Here is a 16,236-nt window from a genome sequence, read left to right as displayed (position 1 = left end):
AGGAACGGCTCCACGCAGATAGAATACAATTGGCCAGACAGGGGGCAGCACTGACGCACTCCTCTCCCAAAGCAAAGGGGCGCCGTCAGGAACCCGTTAACCTTAACTAGACTCTCTGCGGCAGTGTACAGAAGTCGGATCCGGGCGACGAAATGCGTCCCAAACCCAAATGCTCGCAGAGTCCCGAATAAATATTCATGATCCACCCTGTCGAATGCCTTCTCCTGGCCAAGAGACAGGAAGGCGCTCGACAGACCAGTCCTCTGGGAGAAGTGGATGACGTCCTGGACCAGATGGATATTATCGAAGAGGTCCGGCCCAGGTCAACGTAGGACTGGTCAGGGAGGATCATGTTGTTGCCAAGGTGAGAAGACATGGCCCTGGCAAAGATCTAGTATTCCGTGCTGAGGAAGGAGACCAGGCAACAGTTTTTAAGGTGGCGGAGATCCCCCTTCTTAGGCAGCAGGGCAATGACCACCCTGCGCCACGAGAGGGGCATCTCCCCGGTTGCGATACTCTCCTCCAGGATGTTCCAGAACGCCCTGAGGAACTCCACGGTCAGCCTGTCCAGCCCCGGGGATTTGCCCCTGGAGAGGCTGTCCAGAGTGTCGGTCAGCTCCCCCAGACTTATAGAGGAGTCAAGCTTTCTGGTGCCCTCTGGGCTGGCCTGCGGCAGGTCCCCCACAAAACTCTGTGAGCATCCTCACTGGACGGATCCGGAGTGAACAGGGCAGTGTAATAGTCTCAGGCAATGGCCCTGATGGCCCCCGGATCCGAGACAATGGATCTGTCGTTGGCCAGCAGCGTAAGGAGCTGCTGAGCTTGTACCTTTTTTCCAGCGAGTAGAAGAAGGGGGAGCCGCGGTCCAGGTCCGTGAGGAACCGGATCCGTGACCTCACGTGCTCGCCGTGGGACCCGACGAGTTGCAGGTCCGGCAGAGGGCCCCTCTTCTCTATGTACGCCAGCCACAGGGCCAGGTCCGAATTGGGCTGACGGAGACATGGCTCCAGGTCGACCACCTCCTTCTCCAGCTCCTCGACTCTGGATTTCCGCCTCTTTGTTGACTCCCTCATGTACTCCTGACAGAAGACGCGAATACAAGCCTTGCCCAGGTCCCACCATAGCCTCAAGAAGGGGAAGCCTCCCCGCTTCCTTCTCCAGCCGGCCCAGAAATGACGGAACGAGTCCAGTAACCACTCACCTTCCAGGTTGTTAAAGTGCAGTATGTAGACCCCGTCCGAGTGCAGAACGGAGCGAGCTCCGCCCACACCAGACGGTGGTCTGCACACGGCACCCACCACACAGAAGCCGATGGAACACAGGACACGAACGCCTTAGAAACATAAAGGTGGTTGAGTCTGGACACTCCAACTCCAGGTGACATGAAAATGAAAATGCTGGAGTCAGGATGGAGATGTCGCCAGACGTCCACCAAGTCGAAGGACCCGACCAGGTCCTGCAATTTACTCACACCTAGCAAGCAGTGCTGGGCACCATGATGGTCCCTGGCCCCGAGGGTACAGTTGAAATCCTCCCCACCCCCCGCCGAGGAAGATGCACTCACCTGCGTCGATGGAGCCAAGATGTGTGGACACTTCCTCAAAGAAGCTCGCTTGCTGCTGCGCACCCAGGGGAGTGTACACATTCACAAAGTGAAGCGCCGCGCCCCCCAGGCGCACAGCAAGGTGCAGCAACCGGCCTGGCACCGGCTCCTTGACTCCCAAGATCTCCGGCTGAAAATGTGGGGCCAACAAGATAGTCACCCCGCCAGAATTAGAGACTAGGTGACGTATGTAGGGCCCCCCCTCGCCACTTCAGGAGCCACGTAGCTTTGTCTCCCGGAATGGTATGGCTTTCCTGCATGAAGCACACCGCATACTTCCCTGAGAACCGAGAAATTCTGGAACTTGCGCTGTGCATCCCTGCTGCCGTTGATGTTGAGGCTGGCTATGGTAGTCTTCATTGTCAGACGTATGTGCTACCATCACCTGATGTACAGTGTAAGGAGGAAAGGACTATTTTAATCCTTCCTCTCTTTCAGGAGCCCAGCGAGAAACGTGTAGACCCTCCTCTTAGTGTTCTGGTCCAGCCCAGGGGCTTTTAGGGCCTCGTGGGTGAACCAGAACATAAGAGGAAAAGAATGCCAGTGGTCCTCTCTCTCTCTCAATAATAGGAACAGCCACAGGAAAACAGCAGCAGGAACAGCCACAGGAAAACAGCAGCAGGAACAGCCACAGGAAAACAGCAGCAGCAGGAACAGCCATAGGAAAACAGCAGCAGGAACAGCCACAGGAAAACAGCAGCAGGAACAGCCACAGGAAATCCCACAGCAGCAGGAACAGCCACAGGAAATCCCACAGCAGCAGGAACAGCCACAGGAAATCCCACAGCAGCAGGAACAGCCACAGGAAAACAGCAGCAAGAACAGACACAGGAAAACAGCAGCAGGAACAGCCACAGGAAAACAGCAGCAGGAACAGCCACAGGAAAACAGCAGCAGGAACAGCCACAGGAAAACAGCAGCAGGAACAGCCACAGGAAAACAGCAGCAGGAACAGCCACAGGAAAGCCCACAGCAGCAGGAACAGACACAGGAAAGCCCACAGCAGCAGGGACAGACACAGGAAAACAGCAGCAGGAAAAGTCACAGGAAAACAGCAGCAGGAACAGACACAGGAAAACAGCAGCAGGTACAGCCACAGCCAGCACTAAGTACAACCACGGCAACAGCACACAGTTCAGGCAGTCACGAGCTGCAGCTGAAACCAATCAGGAAGCACAGTCTGGGCACGGTTGTTAATGCTCACTATTGCCAATAAACTCCTAAAAATGCCTCCCAGTCTAGGGCTCCTTGTTCTGATGAGCAATGTTCGTGTCACTCAGATGTAAAACTTTTCTGCACAATGTAAAAGGCAGGTGTCTCACTCCAGGGTCTCTTCCCCGTGCTTTGTGCAGCCTTCAGGCCAAAGTGATGGTCTAGCCTCACATTCACTGGAGACATTACTGATGTCTGTACCTCGATGGTGCTGGTCCTTGCTGCCAGCATGTCGTGGGCAGATGTCACAGAGTTCTGTCATTCTCCCTGTGTGCTCTCAGCACCTTTGAGGTGGGGCTGGCCCCCAACTCATCAGCATCTGTGACCAGTGACATTGTGCTCCTGAAGGGGTGCTGAAGGTGGACGATGGATCAGATGCTTTTAAAGTTTCATGGCTGCGTCTCTATGATATGACCCTGAACACAGAGTTCAAGCAAGCTGCCCTCGGCCAGACAGAAGTCAGACATTCTCAGAGGCTATGGAGTGTCCTCACTGCATGTCCTCGCCATCCTCCTCCAACAAGCGACTATTAGGGCCTCCACTGCGTCTTCATGACAGGAACATTATCACAGAGGGTATGTGCTCTGCCCTAAGCCAGATTGGAGTCAAACGTTCATAGGTGCAATGTGAGGATCTTATGTCTCCTCACTGCATGTCGTCATCGTCCTCCACAAATGTAGCAGCTATGACGGCCTCCCAAGTGTAGCTGCCTCGTCTGGCCAGTGCGAGGGCCTCATCGCCATCATCGTAGCCTTCTCACCCTCCTCCCCATCGGCATCCTCCTCATCAGAGGAGATCTCCAGCTCCTCTCCCCATTGCAATGCCAGATTGTAAAGGACGCAGCGGACGATGACTATGTGTGACACCCTCTGTGGACTATATTGAAGGGCTCCACCAGACCAGTCCAGGTACCGGAGCCTCATTTTCAGCATCCTGATGGTTTACTCCACCAAGGTGCAAGTTGCAGCATGAGCCTCGTTATACCTTTACTCTGCTGCAGTCTGAGGCTGCCACACGGGTGTCATCAGCCATGGCCTCTATGGGTAGCCCTTGTCCCCTAGGAGCCATCCCTGCAGCCTCTGTGGACCCTGGAAGACATCAGGGATCTGTGACTGACTGAGAATGTAGGAGGCATGGACACTCCCTGGAAACTGTGCGCAGACCTGCAGGATGTGTTTGTGGTGGTCGCACACCAGCTGAACATTCAGCGAATGGAAGCCCTTGCGGTTGACATAGTTGACCACGTGTTGCGATGGAGATCTGAGCACCACGTGAGTGCAGTCGATGGAACCCTGCATCAGTGGGAAACCCGAGATCTGGGCGAATCCAATGGCTCTTGCATCCTGGCTGTCCTGGCCCTGGGTGAAATACACAAAGTTGTGTGCACTTGTGAAGATGGCATCTGTGACCTCATGAATACATTTGTGGATGGAGGCTTGTGATATCCCACAGTGGTCACCTGTGGAGCCCTGAAAGGAGCCACTGGCATAGAAATTGAGCGCCATGGTCACTTTCACATCCACTGGCAGTGGATGCCCTCCATGCCCTCATGGCGTGAAATCCTGCAGTAGCTGGCACATGTGACCGACCAGTTCCCTAGACATGTGCAGTCTTTGGCGACACTGGTTCTCGGTCATCTGCAGAAATGAAAGGCAACGTCTATAGACCCTGGGTCTAGCTAGGCGCTGACCAGCGATGGCTCACTGTGGCTCTTCAGTGGCATGTGCGGGACCCCCAGCCGCGTCTTCTCCCCGAGTGTGCTGCTCCTCTGTCTGCACAGCCAGGCGCCTCAGTCACTCTCTCCTCCATTGTCTTCTATCTCTGTAAGTCACGAAATATACAGCTAGGTTACCAGGCTCCATGATCTTGATGTACTCCTCCTGCAGGATGAAAGAGAGAGACACGTGGATTAGCAACTAAGAACATATCTTGGTTAAGTCTCAAGGCCCCTTAATGCATCCCGGAGAGTGCTGGCCACCACTTGTATGGCCAGAGATTAGTGCACTGCATGGCTGCCCAAAATCCCACCCTCCTCCTCCCCACTCCACCTGACCGATTGGCAGCAGCTTTGTCCACTGGACTGCATGCTGTGCTCTCAGCCCAGGCACAGGCATTCTCCTAACCCGCACTGCAAGGCTGCACTGTTAGCTTCAATCATGGGGGAGACTGGTCCAAACCTGAATGATGTCAGTGCAAGGGGCTGTGAGCGCCTCCACCAGTGACTGCTCCAAGGTCAGCTTTAGCAAGGAGATTGTACAATGTGCCCAGTTGTCCAACTGTTCTGCAGTCCACTAAACTGCTCATTACTTTGCAGCCTGTGCCCGAGGGATGAAAAGCCCTGGAGCACTTGGTGGCACTTTGATGCCTCTGCGTTGCTTGAGTGGGCAGAAAAGTTAGAGGCCTGATTCCAATCATATCAATGTGGCTGCGCCTGAACTGTCTCAGCTGCAGAGGAATGGTCACTTTATATAAGGTTTCCTTAACGCGTGGCCGCCCCCCTCGTCCACACCGCCCCCTATCCCGCACGTGCTTGAGTGCTACATTCAACCTTGCCCCCTCCCCTCAAGTTGCCTCAACTGCAGGACAGCCTTTGCCCCCCACCCGCCAGTCACCTCCACCGCAGGGCAGCCCTTGTCCCCCTCCCCCCAAGTTGCCTCCAATGCAAGGCAGCCCTTTCACCCCGCCCCCCAACACACCTCAACCTTGAAGGCGACCTGGACGAGCGCTCTGCAAAGCTGCTGCGTACACACCTCCGAGTTCCCCTCAAAGTGCAGCCCACCAAGTGCATACCTTTTATATGCTGTGGGGAACACGTCGGCGGCAATCATGCCAATGTGGGCAGACAATCCAGTGGGGGGGTGGTGGTGAGGGGGGGTGGGGGGGAATAATTCCAGTGGGCTGTCCTTATAATGATATGCTGATGTATTACAATGAGGTTCCCAATGGCGGGAAACGTGACCTGGCACTGGCGGGCGAAGCCGATGATCGAGAACTGATTTCACGATTTGGTGAAACTGATTTTTGGCCTTTTTGCCATATTGTTCGCTCACCCACCGAACATGCCCGACGCCAGTGGGCATGGAAAATCCCGGCCCGTGTTACTGAACTTGGGAATCCGCTCGTCTCTCTTGTTTAATACTGCAATGTGCTGGGTCCTCTGCTTACTGGCCAGTTAGTTCAAAAAGAACTTGCTTTTACAAAATATCCAGCAAAAGAGCACATGGTGATAAAATTAGATTATGCCATGACAGAGTGAAATTGGAAAAGGCAGTGAGAATCTGAAATGCTGTGGAGGTGGTGTTTTTAAGGTTGGGATTGATAAGTATTTGTTAGATATGGCTATCAAGGGATTCTTGAGCAAAGGCAATGCAGTTGAAATATTGATCAGCCATGGTCTAATTTAATGGTGGAACAGGCTCAAGGCATGGCGTAGGCTACTCCTGTTCCTATGTTATCCTGTCCTCAGGACGTCCCAAAGTATTTCAGTCAATAGATTACTATTTGAAGCATTCTTGTGATTTCTACTTGAAGGCTGTAGAGGTTAATTTTCATGCTTCTAACTTGAAGAATCAATTCCTGAATGCTGCAGCAAAAATCATGGAAGGGCACTAGAATTATCATGTCAAACACACAATGGGACCACTTGCTTCTTATGACGCTAAAATTGTATAGAATCATAGAATGGTTACAGCACAGAAAGGAGTCATCGGCTCGTCTTGGCCATGCCAGCTCTTGGTAAGAGCAACTCAACCAGTCCCACTCCTCAGCCCTTTCCGCTGGGCTTTGCAATTTTTTTCTCTTCAGCTGCTTGTTCAATTCCCTTTTGCAAGCCATGGTTGAAGCTCCTTCTCTACGCTCTCAGGCAGTGCATTGCAGATTTTGACCACTTGCTGCATAAAAAAATTTTCCCTCATGTTGCCATTGGTTCTTTTCCTAATCACCTTAAATCTGTGTCCTCTGGATCCTGATCCTTCCACCAATGGGAACAATTTTTCTCTATCTACTCTGCCTAGACCCTTCATGATTTTGAACACTTCTATCAAACCTCCAGCTGTTCCAATCTATCCATTTAGCTGAAGTCCCTCATCCCTGGAACTATTCTTATAAATCTTTCCTCTACCCTCTTTACAGTCTTCATGTCCTTTCTAAAGTGCAATGCCCAGAATTAGACATAATACTCCAGTTGAGGCTGAAAGGGTGTTATATAAAGGTTCATTATAACTTCCTTGTTTTTGTACTCCATGCAACTAGTTATAAAGCCCAAGATCCCATTTATCATTATGACCACTTTCTCAACCTGCCCTTCTATCTTCAACAATTTGTTTCACTATTGGAAATGGTCTGTGTCACTCTAAGTTCTGCGAACAGCTAATGCACATTGAGACAATTGAGTATTAGCATTGGCCAATTACCATTGGCTGAACATGTGAAAACTACTTTGAAACTTTCTTTAATTAAATGATTATTTGTGGGTATCCCAGGAGTAGTGCCGGCAGTTATAATGCCAGATGCCTGAGACACTCGTATTTTAGGGTTAGAATGGGCCAGAGTTTTATGTGTCTTTCAGTCTCCATCATGTCTACTTCCTCTGTAACTTATAAACAAAATACTGTCTCAATAGATTTTTTTAACATGAGTTTGGCGTTGAATCAAGGTCTAACATTCTTTTCTTTGCTCTGTAAACACAGGCTACAGGATGTCACAACCGCATAGTTTGGGTTGTGATAAAACTGGCCCTGGGATTATGTCAATGAAGAAATACAAATACTACTTATCTTGGTATTGTGACTTATACTTGACCTGTCACCTCCATCTACTTTTGGAAAAGGACACACAGAACAAAAGTCACAATTTTATTTTCCTTTCATGGCGCTTTTGTCAGGCACACATTTGGACTTGATTGAACACACAGACTCCTCAAACAGAAAGGCATGGGTTCCTGATTTTTAAAATGGAATAAGATGGGAAATCTTTCAGATACTTTGTTGAATAAATAGCCCCAAACAACTCAATTGAATATTGAACGGATCCCCAGACAGATGTAGGAGCCAGAGTGTCTACTCCTAAATAAGGAGATAACTGTAATTCTGAATCTGAGTGTCACTTGGCACAAGGTAAGTTTGGTTCCATTGATCAAAATTGATTTTGTTTACTGGGAACTGAATACTGATTTGGTACATTGGTACCAACATGTGCTTGTGGGGCAGTGATTCACTGGAACTTATTTTAACGTGAGTTATGTATTTTAATTCATTACTCTCCAATCTTTTTCTCCCTTCGCTCTCCTCCCCTCAGCTCTTATCCTGCACATTTTGACCTTGTCACTGAGGTTCCATGGCATGAGCAGTCGTATTCTTGCATATGTGTGAGTTTGGATGTTGAGTGTCAGTGGGCTATCCTGTAGCAGATCACACATGAGTGCAACCCTCTCTTCAGCTTGGGATCCATACCAGTGAACTTCTAGCAGGAATGACTGGATTGTGACCAGGAATGGGGAAGCGGCCAATTTTCTCTTTCCTAGGTTTATGCAGCTAATTGTAGTGCCTCAGCCATTGCCCCCAGCTCAGATCAACCAACTCATCAAAGAATGGGTGTAAAACCTTAAACTAATTGTGCATGGTTAGCAAAACTAATTGGCTAAAATTATAACCCAGAGTGGGTTTTCAGCAGGCAGTGATGGATTGAATGAAAAACACTAGCTGGACTGGATTTCAGAATTGGGCATTTTAATCCCCAAACCCCTCACTTAAACACAAGTAGATTTTTCACTCGATTACGTGGGGAACTGGAAGTCCATCGACTTTCTGGGTGTAATTTGAAGTGGGCCTCCAGAGGCCTGCTTAAAACAAGAGGACACCTCTGAGATTGGGAGATTGCTTTCATTTTAGTGACATTACTGACATTTAACCTGCAAAGTGCAAGTTGAGTTGGAAACTCACTCCCAGGTTCTCTGAAACCTCCTTGACGGTGAGGGTGCAGGAGGGAAGTTTTCTTTCTCATCAATGGAGGGAAGATATCCTACATAGCCATTTTTTTTCTTCATTCTTTCATGGAAACTAAGCATCGTTGGCAAGGCCAGCATTTGTCACCCATCCCTAATTGCCCTTGAACTGAGTGGCTTACCCATTTCAGTGGGCCTGGAGTCACAAGTAGGCCAGACCAGGTAAGGATGGCAGATTTCCTTCCCTAAAGGGCGTTTGTGAACCAGGTGGGTTTTTACAACATTCAATGATACTTTCATGGTCACTGTCACTGAGACTAGCTTTCAATTCCAGATTTATTAATTGAATTTAAATTCCACCAGCTGCCATGGTGGGATTTGAACCCATGGCTCCAGAGAATTAGCCTGGGCATCTGGATTACTAGTCCAGTGACATTACCACCACATGACCATCTTCCCTTAAAACATTCACAGGCCTGAGAGGGTTGGCTGAGAACATCACAGCAACTCATTAATGTACATCAGCGGTAACTCTGATTCAATTTCTGCTTCTAGAGATTAGGGGAATTCCACCTTGTGCAAGACTACATTGGTGATACTTTTTCTTTTAAATTTAATCTTAAATTTGCTCAGTTGCTTTAAAATCTGAAGAAATTCAGACTTTTAATGCATCTCTTCATGCTTTGTAAATGTCTATCAATGCCTCTCCTTCTAAACCAGCCTGTCGTCTCTGTCCCCACTCCCGCCCACCATTATTAGTCAAAGATGTTAAGGGATATGGAGCAAAGACAGGGTGTATCGTTGCAGATCAACCATGATCTCACTGAATGATGGGACAGTTTTGAGGGACTAAATGGCCTTATCCTGTTCCTACATTCCCATATATGCTCTCATATGCTGCTGAAAATGACACACAAAATCACAATATTCGGGACCAGCAAAAAAACAATTTTAGATCACAATAATGCAGTTATTATGCTAGTATTCCACCATTTTTGGTGATTAACTAATTCCATATAGAATTGTTGCCTTAAAAATGCATCACTCCCTGCTATTTCTAACTGGACTAGACTGGTAATGTACATACAAACATATGAACATACAAATTAGGAGCAGGATTAGGCCACTCGGCCTCTCGAACACTCGGCCTCTTGAGCTTGCTCCGCCATTCAATAAGATTGTGGTTGATCTGAATGTAACCTCAATCCCACATTCTTGCCTACCCCCGATAACCTTTCACCCCCTTGTTAATTAAGAATCTATCTAGCTCTGCCTTAAAAATATTCAAAGACTCTGCTTCCACTGCCTTTTGAGGAAGAGAGTTCCAAAGAGTCACAACCCTCTGAGGGAAATATTTCTCCTCATCTCTGTCCTAAATGAGTGACCCGTTGTTTTTAAACAGTGACCCCTAGATCTAGAAGATTCACTGTTTGGCACCAAGGCATGCTTCATAAAGGGAGTGGAAAAGATGCAGCTGAGGGCAGGGCTTTCCACTCCATACTTCTGAAATGCATTACCATCACTGAATGCTATTATAAAATGGTTATGCTTCCAAAGTTGCTCCCTGCGCAGAATTTCTTACAGGCGTGTGTACATGCTTTACTTTGTGTGACTGGGAGATGCTAGGCTTTTTGCCTTTTTGCCATCAGATGCTGAACTATGGTTTTATGGTGTTTGTTAAGTTTGTGAATGCCTGAGTGGGTGCAAGATGAGGGCAAAGAAGAACAAACTGCATTAACAAGTATCAGTCTGGAGATATGGGTTTGTGCCCTGCACGACCCTCTCCAATGGGCATAACTAAATGCCAACCAATTAAATGCTAGCCAAATGATCATTCCAAGAAAATGGTTTGAGGACTTTGCTGCTGGTTAGTCTCTTTCTTCTGTTATGGCCTTTCCATTCTAGCAGTCAGAAAGAAATTCAGAAGTGGTAATCTTGAGTCCGAATATACACGCTGCTGTTATAAATACCTAGTTTATGGTTCATAGTAATATTTTAGAGAGAATTTTTTAGTTCTGGAGAAATTAAGGTTGAACTGTAGAAAATGGGATAAGTGCAACTAAAGCAGCTTGAAGACTATTACACTGGAAAGGTTGGGGTCATGTTGACATAAGGGGAAAGAACAGATGGGACCAGTACTCTTATTTCCCAGTTTTAGTGGTGTTCCATTTTAAAGTATACAGACCAGTTGGGACCAGTTTTATTGTTTCCCAGTTTTTACTGTGTTTTTCATTCTGGGAAGGTAAGATCATAAAACAGCAGGTAGACTCAGTTAGCTGGAGAATTAGAGACGAGATGGTACACTGCTTGCAGAGAATTACAGCTCTCCGAAAGTTAAAGCTACAATTAATTTTTAAGCATTCAGTGAGCCCTGGAAGGCTATGTTGTCATGGAGATGGATGGAGCTGAAGAAAGTTCAATTTATCTGTGTGTTTGCTGGGGGAGTGGGTGTTCTGCAGCGAGGAAAGAGGCCATTCTGAAGAGGTGCTGCTGCTGGCAGGCTCCAGGCAAAGAAAGTGTTGCTATTCATTGGCTCCGTGCAGTTGGGTCTCAGGAGAAGTCTCAGGAGCAGTCTGATACCTTTGTGCAGTTAGGACTCAAGAGAAGTTGTGGGGAGCAGAGGAGGTGGCAGAAGGTCACTGGTTCTGTGCTGGAAAGGGTTGGGGCTCAGAAGAAGCCCTGGGAGCCATTTATAGCTTGGTGTAGCTGGGGAGATTGGAGCTTGGTGAACCCCAGGGGGAGTGCCAGCCCCTTGAACCTAACTGATTATTAACAAGCTCAAATTGTGCCGGTCAGTAAATGCCAGAGCGCAGACTTAGAAATCCGGGGCAATGGAGCCTCAGCAGATGAGAATGAAACCCTGGGAGGGGTGCAGTCATTGAGGCAGTCCAGGTTGGAGCGGCTTTGAGGGAATTCAGAGGTTTGATCTTCAAAAGTGAAATGGCTGGAGTCCCTCATGAAGAAAACAGAGTGTCAATGAGATTGGTTGACTCACAGTGTTTACTGATGTCTGGATGGGTTGCTGAGAAATCCGTGGAATCTGTCTTGGTTATATTTGCTATTTATTGTCAGTGTCACCACAGTTTGCCTGTTAATTCACATGTACCTAATATTAACCCTGAATGTTAGAGTACAAGATAGATATTGTAAATAGTTTTATCTTTTTGACCTTGTATAGTAAAGTTTATTTTTGTTTGTTCAAAACCCATGGAATCTTGTAGCTTTATTCTCTCAGCAAGTGTCTTGCATTGCAAACTTTGTAAATTTTAAACAAAACATTATTGATCCCTAACTGAATGTTAACAAAAACTTAGGGTGGGGGTTGGGGGGGTGTCTTGTCTAGGATCATAACACTCCGCTTTCTAATAAATAATTGCTGTATAATTGGGAGGTTTTCCTGGACACTGGAAAGCGTGCCATGCATCATTATGGGATAACATGTAATCTTTTTTCAAAAAATTGTTCAGAGGATGTAGACATCTATTGCCCATCTATAACTGCCAGTTCTAGTGGGCCTTCTGTTCGAATATCTGCCGTGCTTGTGTTTATGATACAGCCTTCATCTGCAGGGAACTGCAGGATTTTGACCAAGCAACAACGATGGAAACACAATACAATGGTCCAAGTCAGGAAGGTGAATGACTTAGAGGGGAAATTGGAGGTGATGCTGGGTTCATGATATTCCACAGTACTGAATTAAAGTGAGCTTGACGAGATGCTGCAGATAGCAAGTCCTTCCAAGACTCCAATACCTGTTGACAACTTTCCCACTGGTTAAAAAGGTAGAGGAAAAGACTCCTGATCTTTCTCCGACTTCTCTCTCTTCATCATTACCTTTCCTTATGGCTGGTGTTCCTCCAAACATTTCTCTCTTATTCCTCTAGGCTTCAGCTATGCATCCTCCATCTCCCTACATTTTCACAGCGGTGAAATCCAGGCTCTTGATTTCAGATAGTCTCTTGTTCCAGCTTCTACTTGTAAACTCTGGACCTCTGTCAGCCCTCCCTTCTAAAATGAAAAATTTTAACATCAAACTCTGTGTTGGCATTTCTGCTTATCTGTATTAGAATTAATTTGTGTCCTGCACAATGTGGAACGCTTCACGAATTTGCATGTCATCCTTGCGCAGGGGCCATGCTAATCTTCTCTGTATCGTTCCAATTTTAGTATATGTGCTGCCGAAGCGAGCACCCTGCACAATGTGTCTTTGCATTTGACTGACCTTGTTAATTGTATAAATTAAGGTTAAGCGTCTACAGATGGGGTGGGGGGGGGGGGCACTCATTGCATAATGGCTTGTGCTCGTATAAAGAGACACTTTATGTCTTTAAGGGGCTGTTAACTAGTTAATTTGTTTATTAGTTATTAAAATTAGTTTAAACTTCTTGTCTCTCTTCCATGGTGTCAGCTGTGGCTCAGTTCATAGCACCCTCGCCTTTGAATCAGAGGGTTGTGGGTTCATGTCCCACTCCCGGAAACCAAGAACTGTGATTGTACTCGAAAGAGTTGCAATCTGTGACTGTTGATAACTCGAAAGAGTTTCCATGGTTACGTCTGTACCCAGGTGTGCCTGGAGAGGGAGCACGCGATGTCCACCGATGTCCATCGGTACACTAGAGGCCGGTGGGCACTGTGGGGCTTTATTGACCCCTTGAATCACATTTTAATTTGATGTTGTAAGTTTCCTTTAAGATTAGTTTTTCCTTTCGCAGTGCCGTTTAGGGGGCTGCTTCCTACTTTGTCCCTCGTTTTGTTTAATTTAGTTTAATTGGTTGCTCAAAAGAGGAAAGAGACACTTTATGTCTTTAAAGGGCTTTTAACTAGTTAATTTGTTAATTAGTTATTTGTAAGTTAGTTTAAACTTCTTTTCTCTCTTCCATGGTTACGTCTGTGCCCAGTGTCCCCGGAGATGGATCATGTGGTGTGCACTGGTACGCTTGAGGCTTTCCACAACCAGTGGGCACCGCAGGGGCTGGAGTGCATCATCAGCTCCGAGAACAACATTTTATTTTAATTTGTTAAGTTTCCTTTGGAAGTCTGTTACAGTGCCCCATCAAGGGCTGTCACCCCTTCTATCAGTTTATTTTTATTGATTTTCGGTTTTGTTAAAAGAGCTTATAAAGAGACACTTTGCCTCTTTAAGGGGCTGTTAACTATTTAATTTGTTTATTAGTTAATTAGTAGATTGGTTTAAACCTCCTGTCTCTCTTTGTGTGGTTATGTTTATGCCCAAGTGTCCCTGGAGAGGGATCATGTGGTGTCCACCTGTACACTTGAGACCTTCCCCGGCTGGTGGGTGCTGCAGGGGCTGGAGTGTATCATCGGCCCTAGAAACAACATTTTAATTTAATTACATATGTTTCCCTTAAAATTCCTTTCCTTTTTTTGGTTACAGTGCCCCTTTATGGGACGATCGATTTAATTAGTTTATTTGTTGGTCATTATTGGTCATTGAAAAGAGTATTAAGAGACACTTTGCCTCTTTAAGGGGCTGTTAACTAGTTTAAACTTCCTGCCTCTCATTGTTACGTCTGTGTTTTGTTTTAGTTACCCTGCCCCTTTAAGGGTTTTTAAATTAGTTAATTTGATTATTGTTTGTTCAAAAGAGTATAAAGAGTCACTTCCTGCCTCTCTTCCATGGTTACGTCTGTGCCCAAGCCCTCCTGGAGAGGGAGCACATGGTGTTCACCGGTAGGGTTGAGGCCTTCCATGACCAATGGGTGTCACAGGAGTGCATCATCATCATCATCATCATCATCGCCCAAAACAACATTTTTAATTTTTAATTTGATAAGTTCCCTTTTAAGTTTTGTTTTTGTTACTGTCCCTTCAAGAGGTTGATCATTTTTGATTTATTTTTGTTTTTATTTATATGCTTAAAACAGTATAAAGAGAACACTTCTTCCTGTCTCTCTGCCGTGGTTACGTCCATATCCGGGTGTCCCTGGAAAGGGAGCAAGCGGTGCCCACAGGTAAGATTAAGGCTTTCTGTGACTGGTGGGCACTACAGGGCTGGAGTGCAACAACACACACCACCATACCCCTCTCCCCCAAGATGGTATTGTTTGTTCAAGTTAATTTGGTAAGTTTCCTTCACCAACTGGCTATAAGAGGTTAAACAGAACTGTAATGAAATATTAGTCATTTTTAGGAGAGACTGTGGAGGTTTGCATTCCAGCATTACCTGTTAAACCTGTAATTAGCTGCATTTATTGGGAGGTTTTGGTTACAATTTTGTGTATTATAATTAAATAATAATCCAATACTACTTTATAAGGTGAACCTACGGTGCAGAAAACCACATTCTTCCACATTTTCAGCTGCTTTTATGCAAGACCATTCCTGCTTGGGGAAAGGAAAATCAAAGAGCCCAAAAAGTTATTGTTGCTTAAATTTACACAACATTTTATGGCCTGAATTTTTTGGATGGCGGGGTCCAAAAGGTGGGAAAGTAAGTTGCAATGAAGAAGTAAGAAATTTACAAATGGATATGGGCAGGCTAGGTGAATGGGCCTAAATTTGGCGGATGGAGTTTAACATGGATAAGTGTGAGGTTATCCATTTTGGTCGGAAGAATAAAAAGGTGACATTAAATGGAGAGAAACTTCAGAATGCTTCAGTGCAGAGGGATCTGGGTGTCCTCGTGCATGAATCGCTGAAAGCTAGTATGCAGGTACAGCAGGTAATAAGGAAGGCAAATGGAATTTTGGCATTTATTGCTAAAGGAATAGAGTATAAAAATAGGGAAGTGTTGTTGCAACTGTACAAGTCATTGGTGAGACCGCATCTGGAGTACTGTGCAGAGTTTTGGTCCCCTTGAGGAAGGATGTAGTTGCATTGGAGGTGGTTCAGAGGAGGTTCACTAGATTGATTCCAGAGATGCGGGGTTTGTCTTATGAGGAGAGATTGAGCAGTTTAGGCCGATTCTCGCTAGAGTTTAGAAGGATGAGAGGAGATCTAATTGAGGTATATAAGATGCTAAAGGGGATAGACAAAGTAGACGTGGAGCGGATGTTTCCCCTTGTGGGGCATTCTAGAATGAGAGGCCATAGTTTTAGGTTAAGGGATGGTAGATTTGAATCAGAGATGAGGAGGAATTACTTTTCTCAAAGGGTCGTGAATCTGTGGCATTCACTACCTCAGATTGCAGTGGATGCCGGGACGCTGAATAAATTTAAGGAGGAGATACAGATTTTTAATTAGTAACGGGTTGAAAGGTTATGGGGAGAGGGCGGGAAATTGGAGTTGAGGCCGAAATGAGATCAGCCATGATCGTATTGAATGGTGGGGCAGACTCGAGGGGCTGGATTGTCTTATGTTCTTCTGTTCTCCCTTCCCGCCCATCCGAAGAGTCAGCAGGGGCCCTGCTGCCCTTTCATGTTTGAATGACCACTGTCCCCTGTGAAGGGGATTCCGTCCCTCACCCAGGAGGAAGTCCCACCTTAGAGCTGCTGGCCAATCACCCTGGCAGCGCTCCAGT

At 46.7% G+C, this 16,236-nt stretch overlaps 1 non-coding gene across 1 annotated transcript; it reads right to left on the bottom strand.

Annotated features, from left to right (window-relative positions):
* Positions 1–12,840: 12,840 nt before the first annotated feature.
* On the bottom strand, positions 12,841–12,947 carry LOC144679253 (U6 spliceosomal RNA). Its single transcript, XR_013576284.1, has one exon. It is a non-coding gene; the product is annotated as a U6 spliceosomal RNA (small nuclear RNA).
* Positions 12,948–16,236: the final 3,289 nt, after the last annotated feature.

The sequence above is a fragment of the Cetorhinus maximus genome, chromosome 3, assembly GCF_964194155.1.
Source record: "Cetorhinus maximus chromosome 3, sCetMax3.hap1.1, whole genome shotgun sequence".
NCBI classification, from domain to species: Eukaryota; Metazoa; Chordata; class Chondrichthyes; order Lamniformes; family Cetorhinidae; genus Cetorhinus; species Cetorhinus maximus.
This window is presented reverse-complemented; position numbering and strand designations above follow the sequence as displayed.